The sequence below is a fragment of the Carcharhinus amblyrhynchos genome, chromosome 26 (genome assembly GCF_965287045.1).
Source record: "Carcharhinus amblyrhynchos chromosome 26, sCarAmb.v2.hapA, whole genome shotgun sequence".
Lineage (NCBI taxonomy): Eukaryota > Metazoa > Chordata > Chondrichthyes > Carcharhiniformes > Carcharhinidae > Carcharhinus > Carcharhinus amblyrhynchos.
In genome coordinates this window covers 10,981,362-10,995,042 of record NC_137349.1, presented here as the reverse complement: position 1 = coordinate 10,995,042, position 13,681 = coordinate 10,981,362, and the positions used below count along the sequence as shown (strand labels likewise).

The following is a 13,681-nucleotide window of genomic DNA, read 5'->3' as shown; positions in this document are numbered from 1 at the left end:
TTCCAGACTTTTTTAAATTCAAATTTGACCATCAGCCCTGGTGGGTTGAACTTGGGTCCCCAGGGCATTACGGTGCATCAGTAGTCCAGTGATGATATCACAACGCCACCACCTACTATGATTGGCCATAGTAAATTGCCCCTTAGTGTCAGGAGGACTAGGAGGGTAAATGAGTGGGGCAACGGCTTCAGGGCCTGGATGGGATCGTAGTCAGTGCAAGCTCGATGGGCCAAATGGCCTTGAAGAAAGGATTCTATGATTGACTAAGGATGAAGTGTAATATGTGCATTGGGCCTGCACTGACTCTCTGACAGAGTATCTTACCTAGGCCCTGCCCCTGTAACCACACACATTTCCCATGGCTGATCCATCTAACCTACATATCTTGGGACACTAAGGGGCAATTTAACATGGCCAATCCACCTAAACTGCAGACCTTTGGACCGTGAGAGGAAACCAAAGCACCTGGAGGAAACCCACGCGGACTCCACACAGATAGTGACTCAAGACCAGCATGTGGGCCTGAAGCAGTACTAACTACTATGCCACCAAATTTAGGTTAAATTATGACAACAGTTTGTATAATCTTGGCTAGAGAGGAAACCAAAGCACCTGGAGGAAACCCACGCGGACTCCACACAGATAGTGACTCAAGACCAGCATGTGGGCCTGAAGCAGTACTAGCTACTATGCCACCAAATTTAGGTTAAATTATGACAAGTTTGTATAATCTTGGCTAGTATTGGACTGATTACAGAATGTTTAGGGCAATTTTACTGAAGCTTTTAAAATAATAAAGGGATTTTATGTGGTCAATGCAGAAAAACTATTTTCTTTGGTGGGGGAATTTAGAATGAAAGGGACATAATTTTGAAATGAGAGCCAGGACACTCAGAAGTAAAACCAGAAAGTACCTCCTCATAAAGAAGATATTAGTATTCAATAATACTCTCCCCCAAAAAAGTGTGTGGATGTTGGGGGTCAATTTTGAGATCAATAGATTTTTGTTAAGCAAAGCTAGTTAGTGATGTGGAGCAAAGACAGCTCAATGGGATTGAGTCAAGAACAGATCGGCTGGGATCTAAATGAGTTGCAGAGTTACTATAATCCCTTCCATCCTCTATCTCTCTGGTTCCTTATAAAGCATGGACTTGGTGTACTTGAAGAAGTGTTCGTGGGTGAATTAGCTGCATATCATCTTGGCAAGTTTAAATCCTTGTCCCTCTTAATCTACAAAAAATATTGAACTGTGTGCCTAATTTACAATTGAAATTTGTGCACATTTCCTTCAGCCAAAAATTATGAGCTGATCTGATGTAAATTATGTTGAAAAACATGCAGCATTGGAAAAAAAAATTACCCACAACTATATCATGTATGTGCAATGTAATGGTACTTACACTTAGCATTACACTCCTCTAACAAATAAAGCAACCATTTTACACACAGCAAAGTCTGACATACTGCAGTTTTATAAATAGCCAGCTTATCTATTTGTGGTGAATATTTGGGAAGACATCTCGGTCAGAATAGCAGGTATATTTCCCTCCTCTTCAAATAGTACTAGGGAATCTGTGCAATCCTCAACTATCAGCAGAACATCTTTACATGCCCTTGGTTTAACATCAAGGACAGAACTTTCAGCAATGTGAGAATCCCCAGTGACTAGATCACCTAGTAGTGTTATGTGCCCAGGTCCTGTTGCGATGAAGAAAATGAAACATAGTTTCCCACCATAAAAGGTTGAATATTTGCAAAGAATTAATAGGATAAGAGTAGGTACAATATTGAACTGTACTGAATATGGTCTCTGATACAAGAGTCAGTACTAACTAGCTGATCTCAAATGACAGGAGAGGCAGTGCAAATTATCTGATTGTCAGCTGTGGCTCTGTCCTAGCACCGTCCCTTTTGAGTCAGAGGATTCAGAATAATGTACAGACCAGGAATGGGAGCAGGTGGAAGCCATTCAATCCTCCAAGCCTGCTCTGCCATTCAATGAAATCATGGCTGATCATCATCAACACCATTTTCCTGGACTATCCCTCTACTCCTTGATGTTTTAATAGGCAGAAATCTATCAATCTCAGATTTGAACTTAATGACTGAGCCTCCAAACCCCTCTGGGGTAGAGAATTTGAAAGATTCACCACCCTCTGAGTGAGCTTTTACAGATGCACCATAGAAAGCATTTTTTCTGGTTGTATCACCGTTTGGTATGGCTCTTGTTCTGACCAAGACTGCAAGAAACTACAAAAGGTCATGAATGTAGCCCAATCCATCACACAAACCAGCCTCCCATCCATTGACTCTGTTTACACTTCCCACTGCCTTGACAAAACAGCCAGCATAATTAAGGACCCCATGCACCCCAGACATTCTCTCTTCCACCTTCTTCCTTTGAGAGAAAGATACAAAGTCTGAGGTCACATACCAACCAACTCAAGAACAGCTTCTTCCCTGCTGCTGTCAGACTTTTGAATGGACCTACCTTGCATTAAGTTGATCTTTCTCTACATCCTAGCTATGACTGTAAAACTACATTCTGCACACTCTCGTTTCCTTCTCTATGAATGGTATGTTATGTCTGTGTAGCGTGCAAGAAACAAAACTTTTCACTGTAAGTTAATCCATGTGACAGCAATAAATCACATCAAAAACTTAATTGCTGCTTGCGGGACATTGTTCTGTGCAAATTGTCTTTCACATTTCCCTACTTCATAAGAAACAAGTAACTGCACTTCAAAGTGAAATAACTCCTCAGAGGCTGGTGTCCCTTCATCAGATTCCCTTTATTTACAAACTTACCTCTACTAATAAGAGAGCTTCAGGTATAGAGTCAGAATCCGGAGTGCCAGTAGACCTGACGCTCCTCAATATATATACACAGTTGAGACTCTCTGATGGGCAGGCAATCATTAGCAATCTTTTTGACCAACTAAATAAACTAACTCAAATTAACAAGTGGTCAGATGAAAATGGGCAGTCCCAAAAGGAGGGGAACTGCTCGAAATAAAGGAAACAACACAAATGTGATTAATGGGGTCAATAATGTACCCCAACTCCGCGGTGCCCAGCGGGCATGGAAGGCATTAACAATACCTTCGGACACTGCATGCTCCCTCTCCAGGGACACCCAGTCGCGAATATAGCTGTGGTAGAGGGGTAGCCAATTAGGTCTGATGACGCCCTTGTTCGCCCGCTGCCTGGACCTGTTTATGGCAAGCTTTGCCAGGTCCAGGGAGGCAATCATTACTTCAATCAGGAAACTCATACTCCAAGAGTCCCACTTCATTGGCCCTGTTGAAGTCAATACATGAAAGCTGCAAGAAGTAGAATTGGGACAGCCAATATGAGTGGCATGGTGGCACAGTGGTTAGCACTGCTGTCTCACAGCACCAGGGACCTGGGTTTGATTCCCAGCTTGGGTTGTCTGTGCAGAGTCTGCATGTTCTCCTTGTGTCTGCGTGGATTTCCACTGGGTGCTCTAGTTTCCTCCCACAGTCCGAAAGACATGCTGGTTAGATGCATTGGCCGTGCTAAATTCTCTCTCAGTGCACCCAGCAGGCACCGGAGTATGGCGACTAGGGGATTTTCACAGCAACTTCATTGCAGTATTAATTGAAGCCTACTTGTGAAAGGTGTACATAAATGAGGTCTTTTCCCTGAACTATGTGTTGAGGCTTGGGGAGTTAGGGCACTCACTCAAGGTTCCCTTTCTTGATCAGTGATTTCTGCTGGAGTGTTGAGATGTGTGTGGACCTAGAGCGAGGAGAGCTGACCTGTGAAGCCCCTATATTTAAACAGCTGATTGACACATAGGGCTGAGCTGCCCCCACGTAGCATCAATGTCCCCATTATCCCCTTTCTACAAGCCCCTGGGCTTGTAAAATCTCACTTACTGTCCTGGCTGGAGACAATACACATCTCTTTAACCTATGCTAATGCTATCTCCACTCACATTGTCTGCATCTTTAAGACTTGAATAGCAGGTTAGCTGTAAAGGCTTGCATTCTAATCAGTATTCTGTAAACTGTGTGTGTGTCTTTCTCTGATCAGAACCTTCCACACACCTGACAAAGGAACACCGTTTCCGAAAGCTTGTGGGATTACTATCAAATAAACTGGTTGGACTTAAACCTGGTGTTGAGACTTCTTACTGTGTTTCCCACATAGCATCACCAGAGCTGACCGCACCCCAAGCAAAGAGCACTTTCAGGGAAAAAAGGGAGAAAAATGACATTATTAATAATGTGAACTTTTGGAGTTCGTTTCCAAGTTGCTAAGCCCCGCCCATTTACTCAATTGATTGACGGGTCATGGCCCAGCCCCTCTCTCCTATTGGCCAGACCGTCCGCCAATCAGCTGACAGCATCGAACCTCCCCTTCAACGGCATTGAAGCTGAAGTAAAAGTGAATGAAATTTAATTTATAGCAGCATCCAAGTCAGAGCATATTAAATACCTCCACCCCGCTCTCTTCGTTTATAAATAATTTTCTGTCATGTCGCGTCGCAAATACACATACTTACAAATAATCAATGATCTTCCCCACGGCGCCGCTGGTCTCGCCTCCTCCCTTTCCTGATTGGCCCAGTCTATGTTTACACCCGACGTAGTACACAAGCTGGATAGTGATTGGTCTAAAGCCTAGTCCATCAATCGCTTTTCGGCCCAATTAGCGTCCAGCCCTCCAATACCGACATCTGACTGGCTCAGATTTACGCCAATCGTCATGAAGCCCCTCTAGAGCAACAACCAATCAGCCGCGCCTTTGTCAATACCGCTTTCTGATTGGATATCAGCAATGAAATGATGCGAACGCCCCTTCCGTTGGACCAATCCAGGCCCGGGCCCAGGCGATGGGGTGGGGCCGCTGCTCGCGCCGCCGGTTGTTCACCTCGCGGTCGAGGTGCCAGATTGGTCCTCCAGAATCCCAGATTACCTTGCGCTGAGCTGGAAGTTTACTCTCAGAGGCTGAGGCAGGGCGAGTGGGATAAGCGGGGCGGGATCTGAGCTCAGGATTGGTGTGGGGGCTGAAAGAGGCCAGGGCGAGGGGGCAGCAAGGTAAGGGGGACTGAGAGGTGAAGGGTGAGGGGGCACTGGGGCTCAAGGTGAAGTGTGGTCTGAGGGGGTCTTAAAGCGAGGGGTACTCGGGGTGAGGGGGGACTGAGGGAGGAACACGGTGAGGGGGGGGACTGAGAGAGGGACACGGTGAGGGGGGGGACTGAGGGAGGGACAGGGTGAAGGGGGGGACTGAGGGAGGGATAGGGTGAAGGGGGGGGACTGAGAGAGGGACACGGTGAGGGGGGGACTGAGAGAGGGACACGGTGAGGGGGGGACTGAGAGAGGGACACGGTGAGGGGGGGGACTGAGAGAAGGACACGGTGAGGGGGGGACTGAGAGAGGGACACGGTGAGGGGGGGACTGAGAGAGGGACACGGTGAGGGGGGGACTGAGAGAGGGACACGGTGAGGGGGGGACTGAGGGAGGGACAGGGTGAGGGGGGACTGAGGGAGGGACAGGGTGAGGTGGGGGACTGAGGGAGGGACAGGGTGAGGTGGGGGACTGAGGGAGGGACAGGGTGAGGTGGGGGACTGAGGGAGGGACAGGGTGAGGTGGGGGACTGAGGGAGGGACAGGGTGAGGTGGGGGACTGAGGGAGGGACAGGGTGAGGTGGGGGACTGAGGGAGGGACAGGGTGAGGTGGGGGACTGAGGGAGGGACAGGGTGAGGTGGGGGACTGAGGGAGATAGAAAGTGATGGGGACTGAGAGGGAGCTCAGGTGAGGGGACAGCTAGGGTGAAGCGGAAGCCTGTGAAGCGGACTGAGGGAAGACTAGGCCAGTGTCAAGTGGAGCACTGAAGGAAGACTACTCCAAGCCTTGTGGTGGGCTGAAAGTGGATTAGGTCAGGCCAGTGCAAGGCAAACTGAGGCAGGTCAGGGGAAGGGGTCTGAGTGGCCAGGCCAGAGTAAGTGGGAGAACTGAGGGAGGGCAAGGCCAGGGTAAGGAAAGTTGAATTAGCAAAGGGATGACCAGGTCAGAGTAAAAAAGAGGTAGCCTTATTCAAACCAGAGTGGGGGAAAGGTTGCCCAAGTTGGTGTTCTGGAACAGTACAGATTGATAGGGTGGGGCAAGGTACAGTGGGAAACAGCTGGGCTGAGGGGCAGTGCAGACTGAGGAAGTGATAGAAAAGGATAGGCCACAGTAAGGGAAGGTAGGGTAGGAATTGAGTCTGTGGCAGGATAGAGTGAGTAAAGGAGGTCAAGCAGAATAGAGCATTCTGAATGTGAGGGATAAGTCAGAGTGAGTTAGAATAGTGAGGATCAGGATGGTGGACTGAGCCAGGATAGCTGAGTTAAACAGGTTCCAGCTAGGCTGAACGAGGACATCAGAGAGCCTTCCTTGCAAAAGATCAATCCAGTGACCACGTGGACTAAGGTAAATAAGAACGTAAGAAATAGGAGCAGGAGTAGGCCATCTAGCCCTTCGAGCCTGCCCTGCCATTCAATAAGATCATGGCTGATCTGTCGTGGCTCAGTTCCACTCTCCTGCCCTCTCCCCATGACCCTTAATCCCCTTGCCTATCAAAAACCTATCAACCCGCGTCTTAAATATATTTAGTGAGGCAGCCTCCACCACTTCAACGGGCAGAGAATTCCAGAGATTCACCACCCTTTGAGTGAAGAAGTTCCTCCTCAACTCCATTCTAAACTGCCCCCCCCTTACCTTGAGGCTGTGCCCTCTAGTCCTTTCTGAGCGGGAAGAGCCTCTCCACCTCTATCCTATCCATCCCATTCATCATCTTATATGTCTCAATGAGATCTCCCCTCATTCTTCTAAACTCTTAACGAGTACAAGCCTAGTTTATTCAGCCTCTCCTCATTGTTCAACCCCCTCAACTCCGGTATCAGCCTAGTAAACCTCCTCTGCACTCCCTCCAAGGCCAAAATATCCTTGCGTAAGTGCAGCGACCAAAACTGCACACAGTACTCCAGCTGTGGCCTCACCAGTGCCCTGTACAGTTGCAGCAAGACCTCCCTACTTTTATATTCAATCCCCCTCGCTATGAAGGCCAGCATCCCATTAGCCTTCCTGACCACCTGCAGGCTGGGTTTTTGCGACTCATGAACAAGGACCCCGAGGTCCCTCTGCACCGTCGCATACTGCAGTTTTTCGCCATGTAAGTAGTAGTCCTTCCTACCATTATTCCTACCAAAGTGGACAACTTCACACTTGCCAACATTAAATTCCATTTGCCAGTTCCTGGCCCATTCGCCCAGCCTATCTAGATCCTTCTGCAGACTTTCCACGCCCTCTGCACAATTTGCTGTTCCACCAATCTTGGTGTCATCAGCAAATTTTGACACCATACACTCGGATCCCTCCTCCAGATCATCTATATAAATGGTAAATAGCTGAGGCCCCAGCACCGACCCCTGGCGCACTCCACTAGTCACCAACTGCCAATCTGAATAGCACCCATTGACCCCCACTCTCTGCCTCCTATTTGACAGCCAATCCCCTATCCACGCTAACACCCTACCTCCAACTCCGTGCCCTCTAACCTTCTGTAATAACCTCTTGTGCGGCACCTTATCAAATGCCTTCTGAAAATCAAGAAAGACCACATCCACCGGCTCTCCTCTATCCACCGCCCGAGACACATCCTCGTAGAACTCCAATAAATTCGTCAGGCGCGACTTCCCCTTAACGAAACCGTGCTGCGTCTGCTCTATCAAACAATTCTCAAGATGCCTCGCTATTTTCTCCTTGATCACGGATTCTAACATTTTACCTACAACAGATGTTAAACTAACTGGCCTATAATTCCCTGCCTTATGCCTGCCACCCTTCTTAAACAACGGCGTAACATTAGCCGTTTTCCAATCTTCTGGCACTTCCCCGGAATCCAGCGATGATCCAGCAATGCAGTGGAGGTCTGTCGGTGGCATTCTGCAATCTGTTAAAAGTGTTAAATTGAATTTTCTACGTTCAGTTTGATGTTTGAACAGTTTGAATAAGTACATGCAGTGATGTGCCTCTTAGAGGGCCACCGTCTATGGAATGAACTGACAGGTTGGTGTTTTGGGGAGAGACTTGTGCAGAATACTGAATGGTCTTTAATTAATTAAATCTTTTTGTCTTTCAGATTTGACAATATGGCTGTAAATTCTCTCTTTTGCTGTTTTTGATTTTGGATTTTTACATTTTGTTTGTGTATCTAGGGAACCTGTCTGGTTAGGCAATATTTCAGACTATCTCCAAAATATGTCCTGGTTCTTTAGTTCAGATTGCTTTCTTGGGAACAGTTTATATTTGGAGAAAAAAATGATGTGTCTTTTAAAGATTTCTGATAAGTTTCAAAGAGCAGGTTAAAAAATAAGAAAATAATGGATCTATGCCTGGTAAGATCTGAAAAGATGGTGTGATTTCTTGGAATTCTGATTAGGCCTATTAATCCTCCTTTTCAGATTTCAGCATTCTGTTGTTCTCAAATTTGTAGGGGCTTATTTTTTTAATGAAACAATCACATGTCTCTCCTTTTGATCAAAACATAAATGGGTGCTTTTCATTTCTGATTATGCCTCCTCAGTTTCAGATGCAAGAGGTTTTGTAGCTGCGCCAGAGAAAATGCAGACATCTCATCACTCTGATGAAGGTTTTTAATGGTGTATTTACCAGACTGCAGGGCAAAGGATTTTAATTTTGCTTGGATTATTTATAAGGGTCATCTTTTGAGTTCCCAAAGGCAGGTTTATGGGCAATTCTGTTGCATATTTTGCATTGTTCCAAAGTAATTTTGACTTCACTTTGTAATGTATGGTGTAAAGTTTATTCATGTCACAAGTGGGCTTGCATTAACTCTGCAGTGAAGTTAATGTGAAAATCCTCTAGCTGCCACACTCCAGCGCCTGTTCAGGTACATTGAGGGAGAATTTAGCATGGCCAATGCACCTAACCAGCACATCTTTTGGACTAGGGGGGGGAAACTGGAGCATCCAGAGAAAACCCATGTAGACACGGGAAGAACATGCAGACTCCACACAGACAGTGACGCAAGCTGGGAATTGAACCCAAGTCCCTGGCGCTATGAGGTAGCAGTGCTAGCTACTGTGACACCATGCTGCGCAGATGAGGGGGGCATATACTGTTACAACATCCAGACTGACAGTTGGGTTTATTTTTCTTATTAAGCTAATTGACTTACTCTATGCCATTAACTCCATAAAGTTCTGCAAAGTAGTTGCATCTGGAGCAAAGAAAGCACTTGCAGGTGATATGCTGGATCATTGTAAGCCTTTGAATATTAGTAAACAATTTTCTGTTTTGCTGGTATTTAGAACAGCATTCAGAGAGATCAGGAGAACTCTCGGCTGTTGTTTCTTATAATAGAGCAGTGACAATGTAACACAGATTAATAGGATTAGGTTGTTGAGTGCCAGTACTGAGGAGGTGCTGCACCATCAGAGTCTTTTGGATGCAGATGTTAAACTGAGGCCCTTGTCTACCTTCTCAGGTGGATACAAAAGATTCCCAAATCATTACTGGGGAAAGAAAGTAGAAGAGTTCTATCCATTGGCTTGGCCAATATTTAAATGTCAACCAACATCACATTGTTCTTTGTGGCTTTGTTGTCTCAAATTACCTATTTTTTTTTGACACTGCAGCGATTATTTATCGAAAAAGTACTTAATTGGCTGTAAGATGTTTTGGAATGTTCAGAGGCTGATAATTCAGGTCCTGTCATAGAATATACAGTCAAAGCGGTTTAAAGCATGGAAGGAGGCCCTTCGGCCCGATTTGCCCATGCCATCTCTTTTCTTAATCACTAAGTTAGTCTCAATTGCCTTGTGTTTGGCCCATATCCCTCTGTACCCATCTTACCCGTATAACTGTCTAAATGCTTTTTAAAAGACAAAAATGTACCTGCCTCTACTACTACTCCCGGCAGCTTGTTCCAGATACTCACCACCTTATGTGTGAAAAATTGCCCCCGGATCTTTTTGTATCTCTCCCCTTTTAGCTTAAACTATGCCCTCTAGTTTTAGTCTCCCCTACCTTTGAACATAAGAAATAGGAGCAGGAGTAAGCCATCTAGCCCCTCGAGCCTGCCCCGTCATTCAGTAAGATCATGGCTGATCTGACAGTGGTTCAGTTCCACTTACCCCCGCTCCCCATAAACCTTAATTCCCTTATTGATCAGAAAGCTATGTACCTGCAACTTAAACACTTTAACGAGGTAGCCTCCACTGCTTTAATGGGCAGAGAATTCCAAAGATTCGCTGCCCTCTGAGAGAAGATGTTATCCGTCTAGTTGATCTATGCTCCTCATTTTTTTATAGACTTCTGTAGGATCACCCCTAAGTCTAGAATGCTCTAGGGGAAAAAAAAGTCCCAGTCTATCCAGCCCCTCCTTATAACTCAAACCATCCAAGTCCGGGTAGCATCCTAGTAAATCTTTGCTGCACTTATTCTAGTTTAATGATATCCTTTTTATATGTGATGTTCTGGATATGTTGTTTGGCTTTTTAGTAGTAGGCATCTGTCTGTCTGTGGAAATCATGGACTGTGCGCAGGATGCATATCACTTCAGAATTGAACATTGTTCGTTGTGGGTATGGAGGTTGGCTTGTTAATGGCAATCCCTTCCACAGGTGAATACTGTTGGCCTGAGGGCTGATTTCTTTTCTCCCCATCTGGTGGGTTGTACGTTCGTTGTTTCTTTCTATTGTTCTTTGCTTTCTTCATACCCTTTTTTGATTGACTGCCTGTCTCCAGCCACTCTGGTCAGCTGCGGGGACTTCCCATGGATTGACTCTGATCCCACTCAACTTGAGGTCTCGCTTACAGACATCCTTGTATCGCTGGTGTGGGTGACCTGCTGGTCTTGTACCATAGTTTGCTATAGAGCGTGTCTTTGGGAATGTGGCTATTGTCTATTCAGCTCTTGTGACCCAGCTAATAGAGTTGCCGCTGACTCAAGGGCAAACGTGCTGGGGATCCCTGCTCACTAGTGTACTCTTGTATTCAGCACTCTGTCCTGCCAGGAGGTGCTCAGTATTCATTTGAGGTAGTGGAGGTGAAAGCAGTTCAGTTTGTTTGGTTTTCATAAGTTATCCATGCTTCATTACTGTAAAGGAGGGTGCTGAGATTGCAAGCCTGGTACGTATGAAATTTTATATATTCGGTTAGTTTGCTGTTAGCCCACAAGTAACTTTGAGATAACAGCTCCCACCTTGGCAAACCTAGTGCTGATTTCAGCATGAAGGGACAGATTGCTGGTGATTGTTGATTCAAGTTATGTGAATGGTCAACGACCTCCACAGTGAGATCATTGTTGTTGGAAGGTGGAGCCTCAATATTTTGCCCCTTTAATTTGATCTTCCTGGCGTTGATTGTTAGTCCAAACTCTTTGCAGACCTGGAAAAGCAGATCTACAAGCTGCTGCGAATAAAACTTAGCATTGGATGTCAGGATGTTGTCATCAGCAACTCACCAATTAGAACTTTTATGCCCCGTGGTCTTGGTATGCAATCTTGCCCAATTGAACACCTTGCCATCTGCTCTGTGCGTACAATACCAGCGTGGATCAGACTATCCCGCAGAGAGATGGCACCAGTACGCAGCTCTGCTTCATCCTGCTGCTGATCTTGAAAGCTTCCAGTGATACTCGATGGAACTGTGCAAGTTCTTATGGTAAGGAGAAATGACCCCCGGGAGTCCAGGAGGCAGCCTATTTTCTATGGCAGTTTGGAGAGTCCTCTGTCTTGGTGAGGTTTTTAAGGCAATATAGAGTAGCTTGCACTGTTTTCATTATTTCTGCTGATCTGCCAGCTCTGAATCTGCACTGAGACGCAGGGTAGTTGAGTGATGCCAGGGTCTGTATCAAACAGCAATGCGAGCAAAGGTCTTCCCCACAATACTGAGCAAAAAGCTGCCTCAGTTTTGCTTTTATTCATTCAAGGAATGTGGGCTTTACTGGATAGGCCAGCATTCAGTGCCTATCGGTAACTGCCCTTGAGAAGGTGCCATTTTGAACCACTGTAGTCCATGGAATGTAGGTATACCCCACAGTGCTGTTGGAGAGGGAGTTCTGGGATTTAGAGCCTACAACAGTGAAGGAATGGCAGTATATTTCCAAATCAGGATGATGAGTGACTTGAAGGGGAACTTCTTGATGGTGGTGTTCCCATGTATCTGTTATTCTTGTCCTTTTACGGTAGTGGTGTTGGGCATGGAAGATAATGTTCAAGGAACCTTGGTGAGTTCCTGTCGTGCACCTTATAAATGGTACTGCGTTGGTGGTGAAATCAAGCTTTTGTCCTGACTGGAGCTGAACTCATCCAGGCAGGGGGGGAGTATTCCATCACACTCCTGACTTAAGAACATAAGAAATAGGAGCAGGAGTAGGGCATCTAGCCCTTCGAGCCTGCTTGGGCCTTAGGCCTTGTAGATAGTGGACAGGCTTTGGGGAGTCAGGATGTGGGCTACTCGCCACAGAATTTCTAGTCTCTGATCTGCTGTTGTAAACACATTTATATTGCTGGTCCCGTTCTGTTACTGGCCAATGGTAACTCCCGATTGTTGATAGTGAGGGATTCAGCAATGGTAATGCTACTGAATGTATAGGGAGGGCAGTTAGATTCTCTCTTGTTGGAGGTGGTCATTACCTGGCACTTGATGCAAATATTGCTTGCTACTTGTCAGCCCAAGCCTGGATATTGCCCAGGTCTTGTTGCATTTGAACATGGACTGCTTCAGTACGCACAGAGCAGATGGCGAGGTGTTGCGAATGGAGTTGCATGTTATGTGAATGTCCCTCCTTCTGACCTTATGATGGGAAGAAGTTAGTTGAAGCAGCTGAAGTTGGTTGAGCTGTGGACACTACCCTGAGGAATTCCTGCAGTGATGTCCTGGAACTGAGATGGCTGACTTCTAACCACCACAACCATCTTTCTTCGTGCTAGGTGTGACTGCAATCAGTGGAGAGTTTCCCTGATTCCTATTGACTTAGGGCTCCTTGATGCCAAACTTATTCAAATGTTGCCTTGATATCAAGGGCAGTCACTCTCACCTCTAGAGTTGAGTCTTTTGTCCGTGTTTGAACCAAGATAGTAGTGAGGTCAGGCCCAGGAGAAACCCAAACTGTGTGTCAGTGAGCAGGTTATTGCAAAACAAGAGCTTGACTGCTCTGCCCTTCCATCACTTTACTGATTGAGCATAGACTGATGGAGCGTAATAGATTTGGCTGGACATACTCGAGCAGCTTTCCACATTGTTGGATAGATTGTGGCAGTCACTGCAATTCCCCCTTTTGCTTTGTGTGATGCAAACATATGTCATAGGGCACAGATCTTTCCTTCCAACAGAGACCCAAGAATTCATGGAGTTGCTGTAGCAGTGCCAATTTTCCACTTCTGGCTGCTTAATAAGGAACAGTTCATAGTGTATTGAAAACTGTGTTGAATCAGATGGTGAGGAGGCTGCTCTGTGGAGCAGTAGAAAGATATTAATTATGCTTTCCTGGTTTGGGATAAAGAGTAGCAATAGTGAAAGGGGGAATAGGAAGGGTTGGCTTATGATGTAGTTATCATTTAAAGTATTTAGTATGAGAGTCTGCAGGAACCTGATTAGAAGGAAAATCAACAACAGACCTGAGTCAGAGTCAGTGGCAGTGC

The 13,681-nt window shown here is 46.1% G+C and overlaps 1 protein-coding gene across 1 annotated transcript in view; it reads left to right on the top strand.

The window, feature by feature from the left end:
* Nucleotides 1-5,751: 5,751 nt before the first annotated feature.
* slc25a42 (solute carrier family 25 member 42) overlaps nt 5,752-13,681 on the top strand; it is a 56,674-nt gene continuing 48,744 nt past the window's right edge. Inside the window, exon 1 of the mRNA XM_080212689.1 lies at nt 5,752-6,440. The gene's annotated coding sequence lies outside the window, so the exon portion shown is untranslated. The remainder of the gene's footprint in view (nt 6,441-13,681) is intronic.